The 26,655-nt window shown below is 36.3% G+C and overlaps 1 protein-coding gene across 44 annotated transcripts in view; it reads left to right on the top strand.

Annotated features, from left to right (window-relative positions):
* Positions 1-26,655, top strand: part of Ptprd (protein tyrosine phosphatase, receptor type, D) — a 2,322,278-nt gene that overhangs the window by 1,029,304 nt on the left and 1,266,319 nt on the right. For all 44 annotated transcript variants that reach the window (XM_063288539.1, XM_063288540.1, XM_039111462.2 and 41 more), the window contains one exon: positions 4,044-4,091. The gene's annotated coding sequence lies outside the window, so the exon portion shown is untranslated. The remainder of the gene's footprint in view (positions 1-4,043; positions 4,092-26,655) is intronic.

Raw genomic sequence — 26,655 nt, 5'->3', positions numbered from 1 at the left:
CTTCTTTACTGTCAATTTATCCTCTTCCTTCTTCCTTCTTTATTTATCTCCTTCTCTTTAGCTAATTAAAACTGCCTCACTGCTTTTTTTATTTAACCCCTTCAAATCACCTGTACCCTTTTATTCTCCTATCTATTACGTCTTCTCTCTGATACTCTTTTACTGTCCTGGATACTGCAGTCATATCAGCTTATAATAAACACATTTAAGCATTAGTAAATACAGATGAGGGAGAACATGTTATATTTCTCTTTTTGGGCCTGGATTGTCCCACTCAATATCTCTTCTACTTCCATCAATTTCCCTGAAAATCTTGTGATTTCATTCTTATAGTTGGATAGCATTGTATAGTATGTATTTTTTTGAAGTTATAACTTTAAGTTCTTTTAAACAGATTAAAATGGAACTGTCTTTTATTGCACTTTTCTTTATCAAAAGAATCAAGAGACGGAGAGATGATTTAAGAGTTAAGAACATGTTCTGCTCTCCAGAAGACAACAGTTTAGATCTTAGTATTCATGTTAGGTGTCCACAACTTTCTGTAACTACAGCTGCAGGGAATCTGATATCCTCTTCTGACACACACAGGTACCCACATTCATGTCACACACACACACACACACACACACACACACACACACACACACTCATACTCACACATACAGAGACAGACAGAGACAGAGAGAGATTTATGCTTATGATGTAAAAATAGCTAGCAAGATTGTGTGGAGCTGAGGTGAGAAATGGAATATTTTACATGGTTCTGGAGAAATGGCATGTGTTCTCTAACTGTTACTATTACAAAACTGCTAACTAACGTTCTGGGCTATATTTGTCTGAGCTATAACATTCTGAGGAATGCTAAAGTATTATACTTTGACCTGATAAGTTTAAGGTATTAGATCGAGAAAATCTACAGTAATATATTTTAAGTTGTCCATTGTTTATTTTAGTGTAGAATTTTGTGACTTACTTGATATTCCAAATGTAACTAGCTGAAAAAAGTTCGCATCATTAAAATGATAAGTTTGCATTGTTAAAATCTTATGAGAAATGAAATTTCCTGAAGTGTAGCAAGGGTAAAACTAACTCATTGCCAATGGCATTGACAGTTTAATAACTGGTCCTTCTACATGAAACATCTTCTAAACAGAGTTATTTATGCATGTCAGGTTAAATTGTCCTTTTCATGTTTAAATATGTCCCAATATTTCATATCTTTGCCCGAGTATAACCCCACAAATCATTGAAAAAGATAAATTAAGTTTGGAGTGAACCACACTTTTGCATTAGGCTTCATAAATGCTTGAAATTACCTCTTTGAATTTAACCTTGGGGGACAAATTATCAGATGACTTCAGTATTATTTCTGAATCCCTAAATGTAAATCTGAACAGTGATTTATAATGTACACACCTGCTATATCTAATCAATATAATAATGTCAGTAATACAGATAAAAAAGGCCTTTGGATTTTTATTAATGTAACAAACTCAGATACACATTCTTGGTGAATCTAGAGAACACAAATCCCATGGGATTTTTATATTTAAATTCAATTATTTAGTTAAAAGATTCTATTTAAAATTAAAAATATGCAATATAGTTTCTGAGAAAGTAATCTAGCAAGTGATACTGCTAAAAAGGCATTAAAAGTGAATTGTTTTCTGTATTACACCAAATAGAAATGTTTGATATTAATTTTTAATAATATGATATGAATAACAATATTTTTCCACGTGGAGACACTTAATGTGAGAAGACTGGAAGAGCAGAAAGGCAGACAGCTATGGGCATGTGGAGGAGGAGCATGGGGAAGGGGTCAAGAGCCCCAAAGAATAAAGCGCAAGAGGGGGTAAGAGGGGAGTAAGGAGGAATAAGAAAATAACAACATTTTTAATTTCCATATTCATTCAGCTCATTTTGGCAAAATAATATTTAGTTTTAGCCAAATGTTTATCTTAAAATCTCAACCTTTAATTGTGCTACCAAAAATTAACTTATTGCATCTGTTAATAAAAAGGAAGAGTAGTAAGAAAGACCACTAAGACCACTATTTTGGAAGTTAAGTGCTATATGTCTTCTTAAAACATAGTGTTAAGTCTTCTCTAGGCTCTTGTGTGTGGTACGATTTCCTGTAACAATAGGAAGTATATATGAACCATGCTTCTCTCATTCTTTTTCCTTCACTGACAGTGGCAATAGGGTGACACTAGAAAGAATACTCTGGAGTATGTAAAACGTTAATGTGCTTTGTGACTTGTAAGGGGAAACTATCAAAGCATCTATGGGATACTGAAGAACAGACAGTATTAAATTAGCAATGGGAAGTCTAATATCAAATGCCAGAAACAGGAGTTTAGCACTATACATCAAGAATCAAATATTTTGGATACCTCAAATCTCTTCCACCAAATTGTCTGATGACCTCAGCTGAGATTTTGTGAGCATTCGTTATTCAAGACTTGAAAAATGACCTTTCACCCTGCAGAATAAGAAAGCAAGGCTGTCATCTGGAGAGGGCTTTCATTGGAAAATTGCTTGCTATGCTAATATAAGGACCTGAGTTTGATCCTCAGATCTCACATAAAAATGGTTGGTGTGCTGTCACACAACTGGAATTCCAGCACTGGAAAGGCAGAGACAAGTATATCCCAGGGGCATGATGCCACCTAACCAACTCCAAGCAGTAAGTTCCAGCAGAAACAAGAAACTGATCTAAAATACAAACTGCCTCCAACACCAAAAATAGATGTTTTGGTAACTGAGAAACCCCAGGTTCATTTCTAGACCACAAACACACACACACACACACACACACACACACACACACACACACACACACAGAGAGAGAGAGAGAGAGAGAGAGAGAGAGAGAGAGAAAGAGAGAAAGAGAGAGAGAGACATCAACAGAAGACATCAAATTTTGATGTGTTGCTTTTTATACACACGATACTGGTATTTAATTATATTTTACCATCACTCTTTTAAGTAAAATATTAACATATGATGACCTGTGTTATGTATTCAATACTTGTTTGCCATATGCAATGTTTTCTTTAGAGACTTAAGGTTAAGCAAAGTAGTACATAAATACTTGTAGAAAATAGAGTCTCCAAAAGAACACAAACCATTAAGCAATCAACATGTCTGGGCTTCTTTTAGTATATCTCTTTTTAACTTTTACTGTAGTCAGCTAGAGGCTATACAGAAGAACACCTGCTATACTACTTTCATTTATGAATTTCTGAAGAGTTTTCAAATGCTGCTTATTTCTTCCTTGAGATGGGATTAATTTTTTATTTTTATTTAAAAAGCATATATTTAGAAACAGCAAATTTTAGAGATCAATAATATTTTTGGTTAATAAACATTATGAAAATGATATAAAGCATTTGCAAAGGCAGAGTCATCTATCAAATAATGCCAGGAGTGATCATAGTCAAGTAACTTAAAGGCAATAAAGTTAGCTATAAATGTAAGTTTTGATGACTTCTAAAAATATCTTCTACACTATGGAGTAGAGCACAGCCTTAAAATTATGATATGAAATGTTCATTGTCATATGGAATTCTGTATTCTCCAGCATTTATAAGAGAAAGTGTAGAATAGGATTATAGTATTATAATCACATTGATGGTGCAAAACGCTCATTTTATATGGATGGCTATATAAATGTACATATTGGCATTGGTAAAGAATGAGTGGTGATTACCCTGTAGAATTCTATCTGTGAAGCGTGTTACGTGTGCAGATGGATCCATCTCCCATAGATTCATGAGAAGAAAGGCTGCACAGCTTTCTGTTCCTCTGTAATCTGTGCTTTAAATGGACAAACTAAAAGGAATGAATGTTAAATATCCATAAAAATCATGTGAGTTGAGTGATGATATTTCTGACAAATAGTGTAGTGAAAACTGTTAAAATAAATGTACATTTATAAATCATATAATAAAGTTTCTAATTGGATCATAAAGTTGCTATTTTTTGAATTAAAATTAAATGTCAGTACTAACAGCATGATTTGTATTATGTTTCTCTAGGTCTCAGGGTGGAGAACTTTCTTTGAACGCCTAACCTGTGAGTCGATGGTAAGATTACAGTTAACACAAGCATGGCTTTAGAATGTGTTTTTTTTAATTCCTGTCTATTTTAATTCACTTACAAATAGTACACACAGAACACAGAATACAGAATTATGAATGAAGGAATGTGGCAGAAAGAAATGGACCACAAAGAAAACAATGCAGGCAATTACTTGTCTATTGTGGATAAAGCAATAGGAATCATGGGATACAGGAAACCAGAAATAAATCCGCTCACTGTTCCTTTGTTATTCAAACTTAAAATCTACCTTTTATGATAAAATGAGTAAGCACACATATGTTAGTTTCAAAAGTGGCATTGCTTGATTAAAGGCTCATTGACTTTTTTCTTAGTTTTGATTTGAGACATGTCATAAAGTCATTGTTGTAGAATTCCATACTAGGCTACATTTCAAAATTCTGGGCTGCTTAAGATGTAAGCTCATAATGTTAATGGTAGTTGGTGGCACTATATACACACAAGCTCAGATGCCTCTCAATATTTTCTTTGTAAGCACAGGGCATTGGAATATTAAAGTAAATTTTAATATGAGAGATCCTCCTAAATTAACTTGATACACTTTTTAATGTGAATAGACTTAAAACAACAACACAATTATGTTTTTGACAACTGACTTTTTCATTATGAAGGTTTTTAAAATCTTGCCCCAGAATTAGTTGGGGCTTGGGGAGTAGGGTTTGAATGAGATTGATAGGGGAGAGAAACTGGCCACCTGAATGGAATTTGATAGGGTACTTTTTAGCCACAATCTTTTTCAATACTATAATTAATAATCAACATTTCAGTATTTAAATTTTCAAAGCATTTTATCTATGTATAATTCATTTTCATGAATTTTATGAGGATCCTGAGGCTGATAGCTGATGATGTTGATTAAAATGACCATTGTAAATGTTGATAAGCTTCCAAGGTAATTGAATACGTCTCAATACTAGCATGATATAGAACGGTACCCTAGAGCTGAATGGAAAAGAATTCAAAGATACATTTTGTTCATATGTTAAAGTCCTAATAGATTGGTACTGCCCTCCCACTTCATTCTTAGAAGATTAAATACCAAATATGTAAGTTTCCCTAACTAGGTATCTTAAACTTAAGTCAAAAATGTCTGCACCAAAAGTCTTGTTTCAAAGCAAAAACAAACAAACAAAAATGTTCTTTTTGCTTCCTTTGTATGGTAGTGTGTATATATTACAAAGACATTGGGATAAATTTCTAGATATTTTACCACAAACATTGAGGAACCTAAGCAGTATTTTCTACCCAATGTTAATGTTGGATGGAATATAGAAAGAGAGTTATTTCATTCCATTTTATATATGGTTCTCATTTAAATTTAAATGTATGAGAGAAAAAGTAAAGATTTAGATAACAGAAGAAAGTTCTTTGGACGTGAGTGACAATTTTATATATTAGGAATTTTTGTAGTGAAGTCTATTTGATACCGATGAATATGTTATTTAAAATAAAACTTATTTTATCACCTGTCAAGATTTATCAAACTGAGTTTTTCTGTGAAGGCTTAATGTTTCTGCTTCAGGGAGTTAAAAGAAAAATATGTGACCCTGCAAGTAAAATATGAAAATAGATGCTTTCTAAGAAAATCATAAGATCTTAGTAGTTTCTAAAGTTCATTGACTGATTATATTAAGTACTGCTTGGTAAATATAGATCTGACTTGTACTAATAACTGATTAGAGAATATGTGCAAGTTTAAGTTTGTGCTGTGACAGTGAAGTTAATTTTTAGCAAGGCAACGTTCTGTTCATCTGTGTCATAAGGGCAAACCAGGGGGCAGGCAGCTTCTAATGAGCATGTAAAAGGCAGAATAGCCACATGCTAATAGTAGAGCATAAACTCTATTTGTAGGAAAGTATAGTCTCGGCACACAGAAGCGATTTAGTAAGACTGTATGTCTGGGTATGTTTCATTATTAAAACATACCTGGAAAGTGTCTAAAATGATGTAGAGTCCCATTACTTTTAGGTACCTAACTTTCAATTTTAGTTACATTTTTAAAGAAACACTAGACAGGGTAATAAAAATGATTATTGTAGACACAGATAGACAGACTTAGCCCCAAAGGGACTTTGACAATAATGGGGAGAATTATGATTAATTATTTAGATATCCTTACAGATATTTATAAAATTTATTAAATATATCTTTGCTTATAACAATTTAGCTTTTATATTTTAATAATAATACCTAGTGGGATCTGGACTGACAGTTTATACAAGCATATAATGTACTTTAATCAAACATACCCACTTTCGTAAAATTTCCACTTTATCCCTAGCTTTTCCCCCTCAACAGCATTTATTCTCTTTTTAATTAAATCCACAGAGCTCTCTTAGTCTTTCCGAATGCTGAAGGGTGTGGAATTATCTACCCTAGCACAGGTAGACAATCTGTAGTTACAACGTGAAGAAATCTGACTCTTCCTTCCCAGTACCCATCCGGTTCTTAGTTAGGGGTAAGACTTCACCTCATCTCTCCCTGTCAATCTTGGGACTTTGATTGGCTTGCTCATGTGCATACAAACACAGCTGCTATGTGTTCATGTGTGTAGCAGCCCTATCCTTAACTGCAAATACAGTTTCTCTTCATGTATCCATTACTATCTCTTTCTGGTACTCATTTTGTGATGATCCCTAGGCTTTTGAGGAAACGGAATGATATACTTATGTCATTTAGAGATGAGTACACCACACCCACTAATTGTTTGCATATTAACTAATGATTTGCTTCTATGATAATTATTATCTACTGTCAAAATGAACTTCGTTGATGGATGAAAGGCATACTAATACATGGTTATAAAAATAAGAACAATTTGAGGTATAAACTGTACATTATTAGGAGGTTTAGTAATAGATCCAAATATCAGCCTCTGGTAAATATGTAGTATTTAAGATGTAGTATTAGCCTCACCGCTAGGAGCTATGTGGTAGCTGTTCATCATGAGTTTGGGTTGAGTGATCTGTTCTAGTCATAAGTTCTGTCTTATTCAGCAGGCTTTAAATCTATCCAAAAAGTAGCTGCTTACTCCCTTAACATTCTTGTCACTATTCACTAGTGTACATATCATGGCAGAGAGTACCTACTGCCGATCATAGAATTCAAAGCTTGATAAGACTCATGAATATTTTTTCCTTCAGTAGAATAGGTAGAAACTTCTGACACAATGAAAGCTAACCAGTAGGGATGAATCATTTTAGTCTCAAAAGTTTAGAATGGGCATTTCAGAACTACGTACATTAATTTATAGATTATTTCTAATCAATAATCTTCCTGGGTACAGTTATTAAATTTACATCTCTCATTATATATTTATTTTATACTGAAAGCATTAAAATTTATGTATAAAGCAAGACATGGGGCACATATTTAATTAGAATATTTGGGAGGCCGAGGTGACCAGATATCCATGAGTATAAGACCAGCTTGGTTTGCATAGTGACTTTCATTCCACTTAGGGCTAAACCATGAAACCCTGTCTCAAAAACAAATTTTACAGAAAGCATTACTTTATGCTCACTAGATGTGCATATTAAATAACATGCTAAACTTAATAGTTTAATACATACATTCTCTGTGACTTATAGGAATGATCCTATCAAAATCTATTGTTTCATTAGTAAAATGCTGAGTCAATTATGCAAATATTTGTCACAGATGAACTGCCCTATTATTGATGTCATTTGATTTCCGTGTGATTTTCCTCTGATATAATAGTTTTGTTTAAGCATTCAAATAAATTATATATTGTCTAAGATTGTGAGATATATAATAAACCATAGCAGAATCATCTTATTATTTTCCAAGAAGTTGCATTAGTTTTATAATCATATATTTATGGTTAAACTTTCTTTTCCATGCCTGATTCCCCAAGACAATCCATGTCCTAACTTCAAAATAATTCAAAACTCAAAACAGTGATATACAACATAAAACCAAATAATATATTATTTTAATGTCAAGTATTTTCTAAATCTATATAACTAAAATATTTAATAAATATAATAAAAATATTTAATTTTTTGTTTTATAGGAATGCCCTGGGGACTAAAGAAAGATGTTGTCTTAAGTGTTGAGTATTTAGATATTGGAAGAGTGTCTCATTTGTATTAGAACTCTACTTTTATGAAATTCTTGACATTTTAAAGATTATGTTCGTAGTCTGAGTTATAATTCTTATTTTGGATGAAAAGTAGATTAGGAACAGAGATCAGGCTTTGATGGTGGTCATTCACATGGTTCTTTAGACTAACTAGATGACCTGGAAGAAATCTAGTGGTGGCTAACTGTCCTGCTATTGAGTCTATGCATAAGATGGAGATATAACTCAAAAAATACATGACAGTTACTGGATATTCAAAATACTATGGAAAAGAACAGCAATAAATACATTTTTTAACACCAAGGATATCCATAATACTTGAGATTCTCTTAACAAATCAGTAGTGAAACCAGGGCAGCTAATGGAGCAGAGATGGCCAAGGCTAATCCCTGTCATATAAACAATCAAAAAAATTCTAGGAACACCAAATGAGCCTGTTTTTTAAAATTATCCTGAAAATTATGATCTTTAAACCTTTCTCCATGCAATTCAAGCCATTCTCTTCATTAATAAAATATATTTATGTACCATACTACAGTAAGGTAAATATTACCATTAAAAGAAGAGGCCACCTTTGGTGCACTCCTGTATCAGATCTGTGGCTGAGCTTACAACATGTGCCATTCAATCACGGGAAGATGATGTAGAGAAGCTAGATATTACTTAGCACATCATCTAAGAGGCTCTGTTTTGACCAGATAACAATAATGAGTGCTACTCACAACAAAAGTAAAACCAGAAAAGCGTAGTCTTTATCTCACCTTTTCTCTATTATAAAATTGAACATTTGATATGTAATTAAAATAAACTCAAGTACGCTGCTTGAAATCTATTGTTACCTTTTATGATCACATTCTCTATGAGTTCCTTTTGATATGTTATTAACAAATGAAAATATGTTGTCTTTAGCTTAGGCAAATCCATGATATGAATTCATTTATACTCATGCCTACTGTTCAAAACTAGTGGGTTAAAAGGAGGCCTAATACCTTAATAAGCACACCATTTTGTTATAATAAAGTCAAGAGCAAAAGTCACTTTAATTATTTTGATATTCATAGAGATAACAACATTTATGATTCAAGAAGGGTAAATACTTTGTTCAAAAAGATAAGTATATTTTAGAGTCAATTGAAAGAAATTGTCTACATTTTATATGGTAAAGTTTTGGTGTACCTCACTGACTGTTTTCAAAATTTACCGTATGTATACACTCACCAAAACACATAGCTGTTACAAATATATGTGTGGCATCATTTTGGATTGACCATATTCGAAATGTTATAGAAAGTTATTTTTGTTATTTTTGGTTTTTTATTTTTATTTTTACTTTTTTTCCATTTGTTTACTTCTCAAATGATATGCCATTTCCCAGTTACCCCCTCCACCAACCTCCCACCCTATGATATCCCACTTCACAGATACCCCTCTACCAACTTCCAATCTAACATCCACCCTCCATCCTCCCCTTTGTCAATATAAGAGTGCTCCCCTACCCACCTACACTCTCCTGCCCCATTGCTCCAGCATAGCACTATGACAGGGCATCAAGCCTTCCTGGGACAAAGGGCTTCATCTCCCTCTGCTGGCAGGCAAAACTACACTCTGCTACATATTTATCTGGAACCATGGATCCCTCCAGGTACACTCCTTGGTTGGTTGTCTAGACTCTAGGAGAACTGGAATGTCAGGCCAGCCTATATAGTGTTTCCAATGGGGTTGCAATCCCCATTCGATCTTCCGGTCTTTCTGAAAGCTCCTCAACAGGTACCTTGATCTCAGTCTGACAGTTGGCTCCAAGCACACACATCTGCTTTGGTCAGTTGCTGACTGGACTTCTTTGGGAACTGTGACACTAGGTGGGTTAGCAAGTACCTCTTGACCATTGCAACAGTGATGGATTTGGTGTCTGTGGATAAGGTGGATCCCAGGTGGAGCAGTCCCTGGTTGGCACTTCCTTCAGCCTCTCTTGAATTTTTTGTCCCAGTTCTTCCTTTGGACAAGAATATTTCTGGGTTAAAACCTTTGAGATAAATGTGTTTCCCATTGCTGCACCAGGGGCCATGTATATCTACTGGAGATGGTCTCAACAGGTTCTATCTTCCCATTCTCTGATCATTTTGGTTAAGGTCATCCACTTCAGGACTTGGGAGCTAAAACCATCCAGTAAAAAAAAAAAAAAGACAGCATTTTCAACAAATGGTGCTGGTTCAACTCGAAGTCTGCATGTAGAAGAATGCAAACTGATCCATTCTTATCTCCTTGTACAATGTTCAAGTCAAAGTAGATCAAGGACCTCTACATAAAACCATATACAAATGAATACTTGGGGAATACATGGGAAAACTTCCTGAACAGAATACCAATGGCTTATGCTTTAGCAGCAACAATTGACAAATGAAACCTAATATAATTGAAAAGCTTCTGTAAAACAAAAGGCATTGTCAATAGTACAAAACAGCAACCCACAGTTTGGGAAAAGACATTTACCATCCCAACATCTGATAGAGGGCTAATATCTAAAATATACAAAGAACTCAAGTAAGTAGACTCCAGAGTTCCAAATGGCTCCAGAGTTCCAAATAACCCTATTAAAAAGTGTGGTACAGAGCTAAACAAAGAATTCTCAGCTGAGGAATATCGAATTACTGAGAAGTACCTAAAGAAATGTTCAAAATCCTTAGTCATCAGGGAAATCCAAATCAAAACAACCCTGAGATTCCACTTCACACCAGTCAGAATGGCTAAGATCAAAAACTCCTATGACAGCAGGTGCTGGCATGTGGAGACAGAGGAACATTCTTCCATTGCTGGTGGGACTGCAAGCTGGTAAAACCACTTTGGAAATCAGTTTGGTGCTTCCTGAAAAAAACTGAAAATTGTTCTACCTGAGGACCCAGCTATACCATTCCTTAGCACATACTCAAAATATACTCTAACATATAACAAAGACACACTCTCTACTATGTTCATAGCAGCCTTATTTATAGTAGCCAGAACTGGAAAGAACCCAGATGTCCTTCAACAGAGGAATGGATACAGGAAATGTGGTACATCTACACAGTGTAGTACTACTCAGCTATCAAAAGCAATGACCTCATGAAATTCATAGGCAAATGGATATAACTAAAAAATATCATCCTGAGGGAACCCAGACACAAAAGAACACACATGGTATGTACTCACTAATAAGTGGATTTTAGCCCAAAAGCTCACAATGCAACTCTCAGACCGTGTGGAGCGTAGACAGAAGGAAGGTGTAGGTGCTTCAGTCCTGTATTGAAGGGGAACAGGATGATTGTGGAAAGTGGCAGGAGAGAGGGAGTGGGGAGAGAAAAAGTAGGGGGAGGAAGTAAGTGTGGCAGTATCAGGAACTGGAGATGTTAGAGAGGTACAGAGTGTTAGGAAATCAAACAAAAATATGTAGTAGGGAAATAAGAAAGTGGGGATAGACACAGGGGGGTTCCAGACACCAAGACAGTTATTTTTGTTATAAATATTTTCTTTAATTTTTAAATTTAATATTAAAATTTCAGATAATTATATGTACATTTTGCTTACATGTTTAAATATGTCTCTTAACCTAATGTTTGCAGCAGGACTTTTATTTTTAAATTGTTCATATTACTTTTTCCTTTCATTGGATATTTTCTTTATTTACATTTCAGATATTATCCCCTTTCAAGGTTTTCCCTTGGGAAAACCCCTATCAAATTTCCCCACCCCCTTCCTCCATGTGGATGCTTTCCCACCCACCTACCCACTCCCTCCCTCCTCCAGCCCTGGCATTCCCTTCACTTGGACATCTATCCTTCACAGGACCTCTCCTCCCATTGATGCCCAAGAAGGCCCATCCTCTGCTACATATGTGGCTGGAGCCATGGATTGCTTCTTTGTACTCTTTGATTGATGGTTTAATCCCTGGGAGATCTTGGTTGGGGGAGGGGGTCTGGTTGGTTGATATTGTTGTTTTACCTATGGTGTTGCAAAGTCCCTCAGTTACCACTGTCCTTTCTCTAACGGGGTCTCTACTGGGAACCCCGTTCTCAGTTCAATGGTTGGCTGAGAGCATCTGCCTCTGTATTTGTCAGGCTATGGTAGAGTCTCTCAGGAGACAGCTACATCAGGCTCCTGTCAACATGCACCTCTTGGCATCTGCAATAGTGACTATGTTTGGTGACTGCGAATGGAATGGAGCCCCATATTTTTGAATTTCCACAGTTCAAGGGAATATCATTAAGTTGCAGAGCCAGATTCTCTCCTAAAGTAGATCAAGCATGATTCACACAATGTAATGCAAAACTCACCATGAAAATGGTTTTAAAGGCTACAGTGAGGTAGAGATTATGACTAGGAAATCTTTAGATCCAATCACCAAGTCAGGAAAAGACTGAATTTGAATGCAGGAAAATATCTGATAGGGTGAGTTCTCCCCAAGAAAGGAATGTAGGACAGACTTCTTAAATTGTGTGTATAGTCTCTAATACAAAACTTAGACTTTGCAGTGGACATATATAACCAGATAACTGGCTTGTTCAGTGCCCCATTTTCCATTTGGAAATAATTTTGGTTGACTGAGTGCATATTTGATGTTCTCAAGGGCTCATCAGGACTGAAGCAGCACTCATAGAGCCTTCGTGTGTCTCTATTAGGTCTTTTGTTTACCTTGTGGTTTTGTGGAACTCCTAATAGCAGGAGTAGGGGTGTCTCTGACTCTTTTATCTACTCTCGGGGCACATTTCTGCATACTAGATTGCCTCATCCAGTCTTGATATGAGAGTCTGCCCCTAGTCTTAGCGCATTTTTTAATGCCATGTATAGTTGATAGTCTTGGAAGTCCTGATCTTTTCAGATGGGAAAGGTAGGAGCAATGGATCTGGGGGAGAGGGGAAGTGGGGAGTACTGAGCAGAGTGGACAGAGTGGAGGCTAAAATAGGAATATAATGTATGAGAGGAGAATTTATAAAAGCAAATAAAAGAAATGAGTTTATAATGAATTGGAAGGTTTTATACAAATTCACATGAAGGGACAATAATCCTAGAGACTAAGCCCATTCAGTCAGTCAACAGTGTCTTGAAGAAGGGAATGAGGATTAAAGAAAAAACAGACAGTTAGATAACACTATAATATGACTCCAGTGAGTGCTAAAGCAAGTTTATATTTTTCCAGTTGCTTCTATATTATTCTAGGTACATAAAGAATAATGCAAGTCTAAGTCAAGGAATGGCTTTAAAAAAAGGTCCCATGCTCACTATATTAAGACTTATCAAGCTAATCAAGACACAAGGAACACATTCTTTAGTTGTATTTATCTGGAGCTTACATTCTTATCCTAGCCCAATGTAAACATTCATGCCAATATCCTTGAACACTCCACAAGTAGTCACTATTCCTGTGAGAAAATGCAGTTCCTTGGATTTTGATTTAACACAGACTGAATGCAGATATTAGTCCCAGCTTATATTCTGCACTGGCTCGCAGACTGAAACACTGAGCAGTAGGTAGGAGGGCATATGAGTTCATAATGTCTAAATAAGTTTAGGGATGTTTACAAGTATGTCAGGTGAGGGGGAGATTGTTGCTCCAAGGAGAACTATAGTTTGGATGTGGTAAGAAATTTGCTCAAGGCCACATAACTAGGGAAAGGTATATCAGAAAAAACAAATACTTTGAGCAGATCCTGCAGGAATAGAAAGAAAAGAGGCTGACTTTAAAAATGCAATAGTGTCTGTGTAGACAAGGTGTGTGAAATTGTGCTAGAACTTAAGAAATAGCAGTAGATTGGACTGGTAGTACAGATAAGAGAATAAGACTATCTCTGAGCCACTGGCCCCAGCTGTATACCTACGCACATTTATAGGTACTGATGCTTCACCCACCTACCAGTGACTACAGATACACACTGAAAAGAGTGTAAACCCTAAGCCTTCTGAGTAGATATTGTTAGTACCAAAGATAACACACTAGCTATGAGACTTGTACAGAGATATAACACATTTTCTTCAGAGAGAGCTATCAGTGCCCACAAGTCATTCTCCTTTAAAAGACAGTGAGAAAACTTTGATGGTAATATGTAGAGGGTTTCTTTTGAAAAGTTAAAGGAAGAAATTGACAGAAAGTATGTGTTTGATAAAGTAGGCAGCCTTGTTTAGTTAGAATTTTACAGCTGTGAACAGACAGCATGACCAAGGCAACTCTCATAAGGACATTTAATTGGTGCTAGCTTACAGGTTCCAAGGTTCAGTCCAATATGATCAAGGTAGAAAGCCTTGCTGGTCTATAATGCAGAATATATCCACACACCCAATTGCCTTTTAAGCCTTATGCTCATTCCTTGCTTTTTCTCTAAACATTTTCTAGTTGCTTGAAAAAAAATCATATTGTTGCTATAGGTATTTCCATAGTTAAGAGAAGCTAGGATATTTTAGTCCTGAAAGGTGGTTTGCAGTACTATAAGATAACTCTGGGAGCTTTCAGGAAAGTTCATGGGTTGAAGAATACACGAAGGGGACAGAGTGCACTGTGAACATTCCCTTGAGCTTTGCATAACAGGGCATAGTGGGAGCAGAATTAGCATTGTTAATCATGAAAGTCTTATAAAGTTTACATAATATCATCTGTGGTTATAAGACATAAGCAACACTTATCAGTCAGTGGATTTTATAACTGTAATTTACTTTTTTACTTTGAATTTAAAAGACTGAAAGGTAGAAGTTAGGGTGAATCAGAGCTCCCAGGGCCCCAGTAACTACAGAATAATTCATATAGAATAGCACAATGTATGTAAATAAATATGTATTCATTTAAAGTCTCAAAAATAGTTAGAATCACACATGTTTAGCTAGAATTTTAAAGCTGTGAACAGACACCATGACCAAGGCAACTCTCAAAAGGACATTTAATTGGTGCTAGCTTACAGGTTCTGAGGTTCAGTCCAATATGATCAAGGTAGAAAGCATGGCTGCATTCAAGCAAGCATGGCACTGGAGGAGCTGGGATTCCATATCTTGTTTTGAGGGCAAAATAGAGGAGACTGGCTCCCACATGGTTAGGAAGAGGTTCTCATTGTCTACCTCCACAGTGACACATTTTCTCTAACAAGGCTACACCTCCCCCACAAAGCCGTATCTCCTAATAGTGTCACTCCATGGGTTGAGTACATTCAAGCAACTCTACCACATATTAGAGCAATTAATCATAAAGTTGAGTGACAAGGTTCTGTATTGCGAGAGACTTCAAGTATCAAGGGACAATGCTAGTTATGAGAAAGGAACAACTGTGATCACAGATCTAATGCTAGATAACTTTGAATGGGAAAATTGAATTGCTGCCTGTGAACAATTACCATGAAAGTGAGGAATGGTATTGGAGAATCAAAACTGAAAGAAAGATTTGTGCAATGCCTGGGAAATAAAGTAGAAGTAAATGATTATTCTCTGTCTGGTGGTGCATACCCGTGATCTCGACCTATTGGAACTCAAGGCTAGAAGACAAAGACATTATCAATGCTAAGTAATGAGTTCAAAGCCAGCTTTGGTTGCATGAAATTTTGCTTCAAAAGGAAAAAGGGGAAGAGAAAAGAAGAAAAAAGGATGAAAAAATAGAGAAAGAAAAAAGAAAGAAAGAAATATATCCCAGCCAGAGCACTTCTGTTAAATTACAACATGGCTATTTCCTCCTTAGTAAAGCATTTTCTCTACTTTTAGCTTAGCTTGCTTAGTCATATTGAGTTTTTATTTCTGAGTGAATATTTTGACACATTTATAGAGACCTCTTAAATATATGTGACTGCATGATTGAAATTGTGATATAATGGCTATTTACAAAGCATTCTACCACTTTGATGATGATATATGAGTAATTATTAAAATCCTGTTTACACATGTTTATGAAAACCAGATAGCTATCCACACGTTTTTGTATCAGAGAGAGGAGATAATGGAAATGAACTGAAAAACGTGACTCATTTCAAGACTGATGGATCTTTTTAATTTTCACATTTCATAAAACATATGATAGTTAACATAGTCTTTTAATTTGGATTAGAAACACTACATGTATACCATAATATAAATGTGAAACTGTTTTCTGTGATATATAGATATATTTTTAATGAAGGAACTAAGTATAAAATGAATCTCCAGAGCAATTACAGATAAAACAAAAATCATCTAAGAATAAAAAGGAAATATCATGCAGAGAAGGTCTGTGATCGCCTGTCCATTTTACAGTGCTATAGGATTAGTCATTCCAGACACAAAGCACATCTTTAGTAGTGGCCAGTACATTTGCTTGATGCAACAATAGAATAGTAATGAGGATACAGGGGCTCATTTGATGGTCCCTCCTGACCTTCCTCTTTAATTCAAGAATGAGCTACTTAACATAATAACTGCTTCTTGGTAAAACTATCTTGGAATGAAATAATTACCTTTTCTTCCTTTAATGTCGCATTGCAATCTGCTGATCAAAATAAAAATTGAAAGTAGCCTGTTTTCTAACAATGGAGAGGTGGATAAATAAAGATAATAAAATGTCTTTGATTAAGCCACAGTGAATTTAACAGTGGTGAAACAAAAAGTGGTGCTAAATTCTGCTTTACAAAGAGTCTTTTACTCATTCATTCAAAACTTGGTACGTTTCCTAGAAAAATTAATCATGTACTAAAGATCCAGCTGAGGTCCTAAGAACATTCTTAAAAACACATCCCTTGGAACTAGATAAAGTTGTTTGTGTGTGTGTGTGTGTGTGTGTGTGTGTGTGTGTGTGTGTGTGTGTGTGTGTGTGTGTATGTGTGTGTGTGTGTGAGAGAGAGAGAGATCCTGTGTGCAAGCACACACGTGTGTGTGTGTGTGCATGTGCAAATGTGTTTAACACTCTAATTGAATGTGAAGTTTGAAATAAATTCTATATTAATTGTGCCCTATGCAGGAATTTTAGGTCAATTGACAACAGGTGATAAGAGATATTTTGATATAATCTTTATAAACAAGCAAATATGAAAAGCATTTTACATTGTTGCTTGTCATTATAAATGACCACACTTTCAGAAAACTCTAACCATCTTCCTCTCATCTGGGTTCTATTATAAATATTTTCCCTACAAACTTCTTTTTCTTTTAAATTAGTATTTAATATTTTAAAAACTATTTGGAAAATTAGGATATTTCTTTAACATGGAGGAACGAGGAATACATAGAATCAAGCACGTAGGTCACATGTCAGTACCATTTCCCATTAATTTTGTGGATACAATCCCTCTATTTCTTTCTGCAGGTTGAGTTTCTAAGAGAATTTAAATCCCGTTGAAACTTCCATGCTATAAGTTGGAAGACAATAGCCCAGTTATGAATAAGATTTTCTTGATGAAATATTTCTGTAACTCAATTACACAAGACTTATAAAAGTACCCGGTGCATACTGACCTGAGAGTAGTAGTTTATATATGCTTGACACACTAAATCTCTCAAAACAAAGTGCATTGAACACAGATTCTCAACTGCTTCTGACAAACACAGCATCTCATTCAGAAAGGTGAGTGTGAACCTTTGACCAGTATTCTAATATGAGTCATGTCATCTGACAGTCTTCAAGGAAACTACTTAGAGTGAGTAACCAGGAATGTTTTTCTTAACATAAAAGGAAGAATATATTATACAGAAAAGTACATTGTGAAAGGATAGTTATGAAAGAATATAATATGTCAGACTGGTAGTTGAAATACTCAACAAAATGTTTGAATTTATTATTTGTCTGTTGCTTTGACAGTATATTTTCTCAAAAAGCAACTTAAGGGAAGAAATGATTCCGCTCACATTTCTGGAGGAGCTACAGTCCTTTGAGGTGAGGAAGGCATGGCAGCAGGACCATCACGCTTGCCTGGCATTCAGTAAACAGTGGCCACATTTTGTCTGCAAGCAGGAATCAGATAGAGGGAAACCTTGTATGAGGACAGGTTATAAACCTTCAAAGACCTACTTCAATTTCTTCTTACAGCAAAGTCCTACTTTCTTTTCTTTCTTTTTTTTTTACATTTTTTTTATTAACTTGAGTATTTCTTATATACATTTCGAGTGTTATTCCCTTTCCCGGTATCCGGACAAACATCCCCCTCCCCCGTCCCCTTCGTTATGGGTGTTCCCCTCCCAACCCTCCCCCCATTTCCGCCCTCCCCCCACCAGTCTAGTTCACTGGGGGTTCAGTCTTAGCAGGACCCAGGGATTCCCCTTCCACTGGTGCTCTTACTAGGATATTCATTGCTACCTATGAGGTCAGAGTCCAGGGTCAGTCCATGTATAGTCTTTAGGTAGTGGCTTAGTCCCTGAAAGCTCTGGTTGCTTGGCATTGTTGTACATATGGGGTCTCGAGCCCCTTCAAGCTCTTCCAGTTCTTTCTCTGATTCCTTCAACGGGGGTCCTATTCTCAGTTTAGTGATTTGCTGCTGGCATTCGCCTCTGTATTTGCTGTATTCTGACTGTGTCTCTCAGGAGCGATCTACATCCGGCTCCTGTCGGTCTGCACTTCTTTGCTTCATCCATCTTGTCTAATTGGGTGGCTGTATATGTATGGGCCACATGTGGGGCAGGCTCTGAATGGGTGTTCCTTCAGTCTCTGTTTTAATCTTTGCCTCTCTCTTCCCTGCCAAGGGTATTCTTGTTCCCCTTTAAAAGAAGGAGTGAAGCATTCACATTTTGATCATCCGTCTTGAGTTTCATTTGTTCTAGGCATCTAGGGTAATTCAAGCATTTGGGCTAATAGCCACTTATCAATGAGTGCATACCATGTGTGTTTTTCTGTGATTGGGTTAGCTCACTCAGGATGATATTTTCCAGTTCCAACCATTTGCCTACGGATTTCATAAAGTCGTTGTTTTTGATAGCTGAATAATATTCCATTGTGTAGATGTACCACATTTTCTGTATCCATTCCTCTGTTGAAGGGCATCTGGGTTCTTTCCAGCTTCTGACTATTATAAATAAGGCTGCAATGAACATAGTGGAGCACGTGTCTTTTTTATATGTTGGGACATCTTTTGGGTATATGCCCAAGAGAGGTATAGCTGGATCCTCAGGCAGTTCAATGTCCAATTTTCTGAGGAACCTCCAGACTGATTTCCAGAATGGTTGTACCAGTCTGCAATCCCACCAACAATGGAGGAGTGTTCCTCTTTCTCCGCATCCTCGCCAGCATCTGTTGTCCCCTGAGTTTTTGATCTTAGCCATTCTCACTGGTGTGAGGTGAAATCTCAGGGTTGTTTTGATTTGCATTTCCCTTATGACTAAAGATGTTGAACATTTCTTTAGGTGTTTCTCAGCCATTCGGCATTCCTCAGCTGTGAATTCTTTGTTTAGCTCTGAACCCCATTTTTTAATAGGGTTATTTGTTTCCCTGCGGTCTAACTTCTTGAGTTCTTTGTATATTTTGGATATAAGGCCTCTATCTGTTGTAGGATTGGTAAAGATCTTTTCCCAATCTGTTGGTTGCCGTTTTGTCCTAACCACAGTGTCCTTTGCCTTACAGAAGCTTTGCAGTTTTATGAGATCCCATTTGTCGATTCTTGATCTTAGAGCATAAGCCATTGGTGTTTTGTTTAGGAAATTTTTTCCAGTGCCCATGTGTTCCAGATGCTTCCCTAGTTTTTCTTCTATTAGTTTGAGTGTGTCTGGTTTGATGTGGAGGTCCTTGATCCACTTGGACTTAAGCTTTGTACAGGGTGATAAGCATGGATCGATCTGCATTCTTCTACATGTTGACCTCCAGTTGAACCAGCACCATTTGCTGAAAATGCTATCTTTTTTCCATTGGATGGTTTTGGCTCCTTTGTCAAAAATCAAGTGACCATAGGTGTGTGGGTTCATTTCTGGGTCTTCAATTCTATTCCATTGGTCTATCTGTCTGTCTCTGTACCAATACCATGCAGTTTTTATCACTATTGCTCTGTAATACTGCTTGAGTTCAGGGATAGTGATTCCCCCTGAAGTCCTTTTATCGTTGAGGATAGTTTTAGCTATCCTGGGTTTTTTGTTATTCCAGATGAATTTGCAAATTGTTCTGTCTAACTCTTTGAAGAATTGGATTGGTATTTTGATGGGGATTGCATTGAATCTGTAGATTGCTTTTGGTAAAATGGCCATTTTTACTATATTAATCCTGACAATCCATGAGCATGGGAGATCTTTCCATCTTCTGAGGTCTTCTTCAATTTCCTTCTTCAGTGTCTTGAAGTTCTTATTGTACAGATCTTTTACTTGCTTTTTTAAAGTCACACCGAGGTACTTTATATTATTTGGGTCTATTATGAAGGGTGTCGTTTCCCTAATTTCTTTCTCGGCTTGTTTCTCTTTTGTATAGAGGAAGGCACCTGATTTATTTGAGTTAATTTTATACCCAGTCACTTTGCTGAAGTTGTATATCAGCTTTAGTAGTTCTCTGGTGGAACTTTTGGGATCACTTAAATATACTATCATATCATCTGCAAATAGTGATATTTTGACCTCTTCTTTTCCGATCTGTATCCACTTGATCTCCTTTTGTTGTCTGATTGCTCTGGCTAGAACTTCAAGAACTTTATTGAATAAGTTGAGAGAGTGGGCAGCCTTGTCTAGTCCCTGATTTTAGTGGGATTGCTTCAAGTTTCTCTCCGTTTAGTTTAATGTTAGCAACTGGTTTGCTGTATATGGCTTTTACTATGTTCAGTTATGGGCCTTGAATTCCTATTCTTTCCAGGACTTTTATCATGAAGGGGTGTTGAATTTTGTCAAATGCTTTCTCAGCGTCTAATGGTTCTGAAAACTGCCTAAACATCACACACAAAAAAAACTGGAGACCAAGTGTTCTGTGATAAAATATCATGATCAGGGAAACAAAAAATGTAGGATCCATTTTCGCTGGTGGAATGATGATAACAAGATTCCTAACCTCAAGGTAGGAAGGCATGGCAGCAAGGGGAGGCATGATAGCAGAAACTGAAAGCTGAAAGCTCGCATACCAACCATATGCATGAAACAGAAAAAGCAGAGTGGGGACGATACTGTGAAATCTCAAAGCCCACCTTTAGCAATGTTCTTCCCCCAGCAAGGTGGTACATCCTAAATATTTAAAAAGAGTACCACCAGATGGGGATAAAGTCTCTAAAGGTCCAAGTCTATAGTGTCAATATCTCATTCAACCTACTACAAGGACATCTTTTAATCCTTCCACAAATTTGTAAGAGATGCCTCTATGACAGATATTACCGATTCCTGATACACTGAAATTCTAAATTTAAAATCTTTAAACTTTAAACGAAAGCTATAATTTCAATACACTATGGGTACCTGTGAGGTTTTGAATGAAAAAACCAAAAACAACAGAAAACTCCAAAACAACCAAAAATAAATGCAAATAGTAACAAAAAACAAAAATAAGTGTAATCAATTAAGTAACACTTCTGAGGAAAATTAATAGATTTTTGTCTTAATTATACCCTAGAAACATGTAAGTAATCATAGATTAAATGAACCACAACTAACCATAAGAATCCTAATACACAAGTTCATGTAAAAAAGAAATCTTGCTTAGCACATGGACAATAATAACTACAGTTTTGTTTGCCGTCATTTATGCTGTTAGTGCCCCATAATTTCTTTTCTAAATCTAGAATTATTTTTATGTATTGACAACAATTCCAACTAATGATCTTTAACTTGGAGACAGTTTAAAGATAATCATCAATTTAAAATAGGGTAGTTTATATTTCTCTAAGTTCATCATACATTGAAAATAATGAAACCAAAACAATCAAACAGCAACAACCAAAATCAAGCTAAACCAATCAAACAAACAAGCAAACATACAAAAGCCAGTTACTACAACTATACTATCCTGTGGTCCACTGCAGCTTAACAAACAGCTCTGTCCACTGTAGGGGTGAGTAGTTGACCTTTGGAATAGCATAGGTGATAGGAAGGATGACCAACTGTATCCAACATAAAAAGAACAAAGCAAAACACATTAAGGAAAGGTCAAAGGCAAAATTCTTTGTGTGATTTCCAAAGAAGATTTTATTATTTTGAAGGAATCACAAAACCAGAAGATCCAGAGTTGGTTCATCTTAACTGAGTGCCATTTTTATTTTGAATAAAAATTGCACTTATATGATGAAAAGAACCAATATTACTTGTAAAGCTATTGTGAGTTTAGATTGTAAAAATTCAAGTAATCTGTTCTTGAATTGTGATGTTAAAAGCCCCCCTAGTATCTAAACCTGAGCTTAGAATGCCTACCCCCACCCTTTTTTAATTTATTTTTGAATCTTTTTTTTTTAACAGTCCAAAATTTATCGTTCTCCTGGTCTACCCGATGACTGTTCTACATCCAATACTTCCTCCCCTGTTTCCAAGAGGATGTCCCCACCCTCATTCCTACCCTACTAGACCTCCCCACTCCCTGGGATCTCGAGTCTCTTAAGGGTTTGGTGAATCTTCTCTGACTGAGTCAAGACCAGAAGACCTCTGCTGTACTTGTGTTGGGAGCCTCATATCAGCTGGTATACGCTGTCTGGTTGTGGCTCAGTGTCAGAGATCTTGGGGCTCCAGGTTACTTGAGACTGCTGGTCTTCCTATATGTTGCCCTCCTCCTCAGCTTCTTCCTTCTTTTCTCTAATTCAACCACAGGGGTCACCAGCTTCTTTCATGGTTGAGTGTAAATACCTGCATCTGCCTCTTTCAGCTGCTTGTTGGGTCTTTCATGATAGGCCCCTTTTTGTGAACATACCATAGCCTCAGTAATAGTGTCAGGCCTTGGGTCCCTCCCCTGCTGAGATGGATCTCAATTTGAGCCTGTCACTGGAACTCCTTTCCTTCAGTCTTTGTCCCTACAGTCCTTTTAGACAGGAGCAATTCTGGCTCAGGATTTTTGACTGTGGTATGGCAACCCCATGTCTCCACTTGATTCCTTGTCTTTCTACTGGAGGTGGGCTCTACAAGTTCACTCTCTCCATGGTTGGGCATTTCATCTAAGGTCTCTCCCTTTGAGTCCTGACAGTTTCTCACCTCCCAGGTCTCTGGTATGTTCTAGAGGGTCCCTGTACCTTCTACATCCTGAGGTTGCCTGTTTCCATTCCTTCTACCAGCCCTCAGGGCTTCAGTCCTGTTCCTGATCATATTCCCCTCTTCCCCTCCATGTCCCCTTTCCCACCCAAGTCCCTCCCTCCCTCCTGCGATTGCTTTATTATCCCTTCCAAGTGGGATTGAGAAATAAATCCAACTAAAATCAGGGACAAGACAAGGATGCCCACTGTCACAATATCTATTCAATATAGTACTCTAAGTTCTACCTAGAGCAATAAGACAACAGAAAAGAGATCAAGGGGATACCAATTGGCAAAAACGAAGTAAAGGTATCACTATTTGCAGATGTTATGATAATATGTGTGTGTGTGTGTGTGTGTGTGTGTGTGTGTGTGTGTGTCCAAAAATTCCACCAGAGAGCTCCTACAGCTGATAATCAACTTCATCAAAGTAGCTGGATATAAAATTAACTCAAATCAGTAGCCTCCCTCTACTCAAAGGATTAATAAGGCTGAGAAATAAATTAGGGAAAAAACCCTCTTCACAATAGCCACAACTAATATAAAGTATCTTGGGGTAACTCTAACCAAACACGTGATAGATCTGTGTGACAATAACTTCAAGTCTCTCAAGAAAGAAATCTAAAAATGATCTCAGAGAATGAAGAGATCTCCCATGCTCCTGCATTGGCAGAATTAACATAGTAAAAATGGCCATCCTACCAAAATCAATCTACAGATTCAAAATCCCCCCACAAAAATCCCAACAGAATCTTCAAAGACATGGAAAAAGAATGTCTTTCTTTTAAAGTTACAAACTTTCTTCTTAGAAACATTTTTATCTTTTGAAATTTTAAACCTAATACAGCTACTATAATGAATGAATAAAAAATACAAACTCGCTCATACACATACACATACCTGCATATGCACACACTCTCACACATACACACTCACATACAGAAAAACAGAGACAGTGACAGAGTCAGTGACAGAGAGATCTAGGTTCCACAATAATTCTTTCCCTTCTATATGTTTATCTACTGTTGACCATTGTTTATCAATTCTCATGCATTATTAGCTGCCATGGGATACTGAAATTTCATCACATAATACCTAATGTTTTACAAAGATAATTTAAAATAAAAATTAGGTGTAAAATTTTTATGAGCATTTAAATGTTTATTTTAATTTTTAGTTTTGAGAATTTCCTGTATGAAGACTACACTATATTTACTTCTTCCCCCTCCTCCATAACTGCCTATGTCCTCCCCAATCCCTTAGGAATACATACCATCTTTCTTAATTGTCTTTTTTACCTACAGATGTATAGACTAGCAACACTAGAAGAAGCTGACATAGTGTGTGTATATACATGTGAGTAGAAATATTTCCACTTGGATAGCATATGATGGAGATCTTCCATAGAGAAAACCAAACACCCTCTCGTAGCAGCTGTTGATTGGCTGTACCTCTTTATGTATAAGTAGGGACTTTTGAGATTTTTCCTGTCCTGTGTTGGAATGTTGCCACTGTCCTGTTCTTGTTTAGATAACCATAGTCTTGAGATTTCATGGCCATGAATCCCTGTCATATTTATAAGACACTTTCTCATAGCTAGTTTCTTCATTATCTCTGCTTTTTCATCTTTCTGCTAACGTTTTTGTGATATGTCTTAACTGAAGGTTTCTGGAATAATCTCCATTTTCTGAAAAAACAAACAAAACAACAACAACAAATCATCTTTGAAGTGTGTGAAAAATCTGTTGATGTAAGGATAAGTATTTAGAATAGAGTTAGAAACTATAGATTTAAATGAATGACAATTATATGCTCTCTTCTTCCATGTGCACTTAACTAGATACACACTACAAGGTGTAAACTCCCTTTTATTGAACAGGTCTAATCATTGTAATCAGTTGGTGACAGCTAATACAGTTGTAATCAGCTATTACTTATCTCTAAGATTTAAGGGTCACTATTGCACACATATGGACATCTTGCCATACTGTGCATTCTTGTGGTTTGCAGGCTTTATAGTTAGGTAGGAATGTTGATTGTGTTTCTCTCTAGGCAACTTGCCTAGAACATTCCAATAGAAAGAAGGAAAAAGGTAAAGCAGGGAAGAGAGAAATACAGTAGAGAAGGAGAGGGGCAATAAAGAGAAAAAGAGAGGAAGGAGAGACAAATAATGCTAAGGGTGTTTAAAAAAGCCAAAGGGAACATTATTATATGGGCCCAACTAAAAATACATAAGTGTGGTGTGGTGTGTGATGTGGTGTGTTTGTGTGTGTGTGTGTGTGTGTGTGTGTGTGTGTGTGTGTGTAGCAGTACCTCAGAAGGTAACAATGGTTACCTAAGAGCCATAGACCACACAATATCTAAAAAGGACCATAATATTATGCCAGGTAAGGGAAAGATACTTTCAAGTTAGTGAGGGGTCTGAAAGACTCCCGAAACAATAAAATCTATTGCCATTGCTATAAATTACTAACTACATTCTTCGGACATTGGATTGGTAGGATATGAGCTAGGTATGACCTGGAAACCTTCATAGTATTGAAGAGGGCATATACAATTTGATTATAAGGTGAAAAACTATTGTTGACTGTCATTTGAATACTTTAATCATAGAATACGAAAAGAAGTAAATTTAAAAGTATGGATCTGAGTTTAGGTAATATGTATGCATGTTTTCCTGTCTGATGTAAGGAAAATAGTGCTCTGCTCATATTCATAGACTAATGTATTATATGTTTTACTAATTGCTGTATGAAACCTAAGTCAGATTCTGTGAATTCTTTTCATTGGAATAATCAGTGCTTTCAATTTTCCTCATACTATTACACATACCATTTTCCTTACTGCACCTAAAGTTTCATACAACTAATCATATGCTTTAGAAAGCCTGCAGTCAACAAAAGGTCATACAACATATTTTAAGTGATTGATGACAGTGTAAGATTTGATATGTAGAGAGAACCATCTGATTTCTGATCAGAACATTTAGCTGGTATTCATAAAAAGTCATTTCAATGATGTTTCCTTGCAGTAGTGACTGTAATATTAACCATTCAGTGTGGACACATATGGGTTATCTGTTCCTCTCACCTTTGGGCAGATCATTCCTCTCTGACTAGCTTAAATGTAGTTCTGATTAAGTAAATTATCCACCTGTGAATCCCCATGGCTTAACTTTAATACTGACTCGATATGGTTTCCGTACTCTATCTAGCTTTTCCTCTATGCTTAATTTAGTTGGTAAGGCTTTTCCATCGGTCTGCAAGCAAACTTATCAACTTCTACAAAAATATGTGTGTTATCTCACTTCTGTTTGGCATTGCATGGGTATCTGAGAAAATCAAGATTAGACAT

Source organism: Rattus norvegicus, chromosome 5 (assembly GCF_036323735.1).
Source record: "Rattus norvegicus strain BN/NHsdMcwi chromosome 5, GRCr8, whole genome shotgun sequence".
Classification (NCBI taxonomy): Eukaryota; Metazoa; Chordata; class Mammalia; order Rodentia; family Muridae; genus Rattus; species Rattus norvegicus.
Note: the sequence above shows the minus strand (reverse complement) of the source record. Positions and strands in the feature narration are given on the sequence as shown.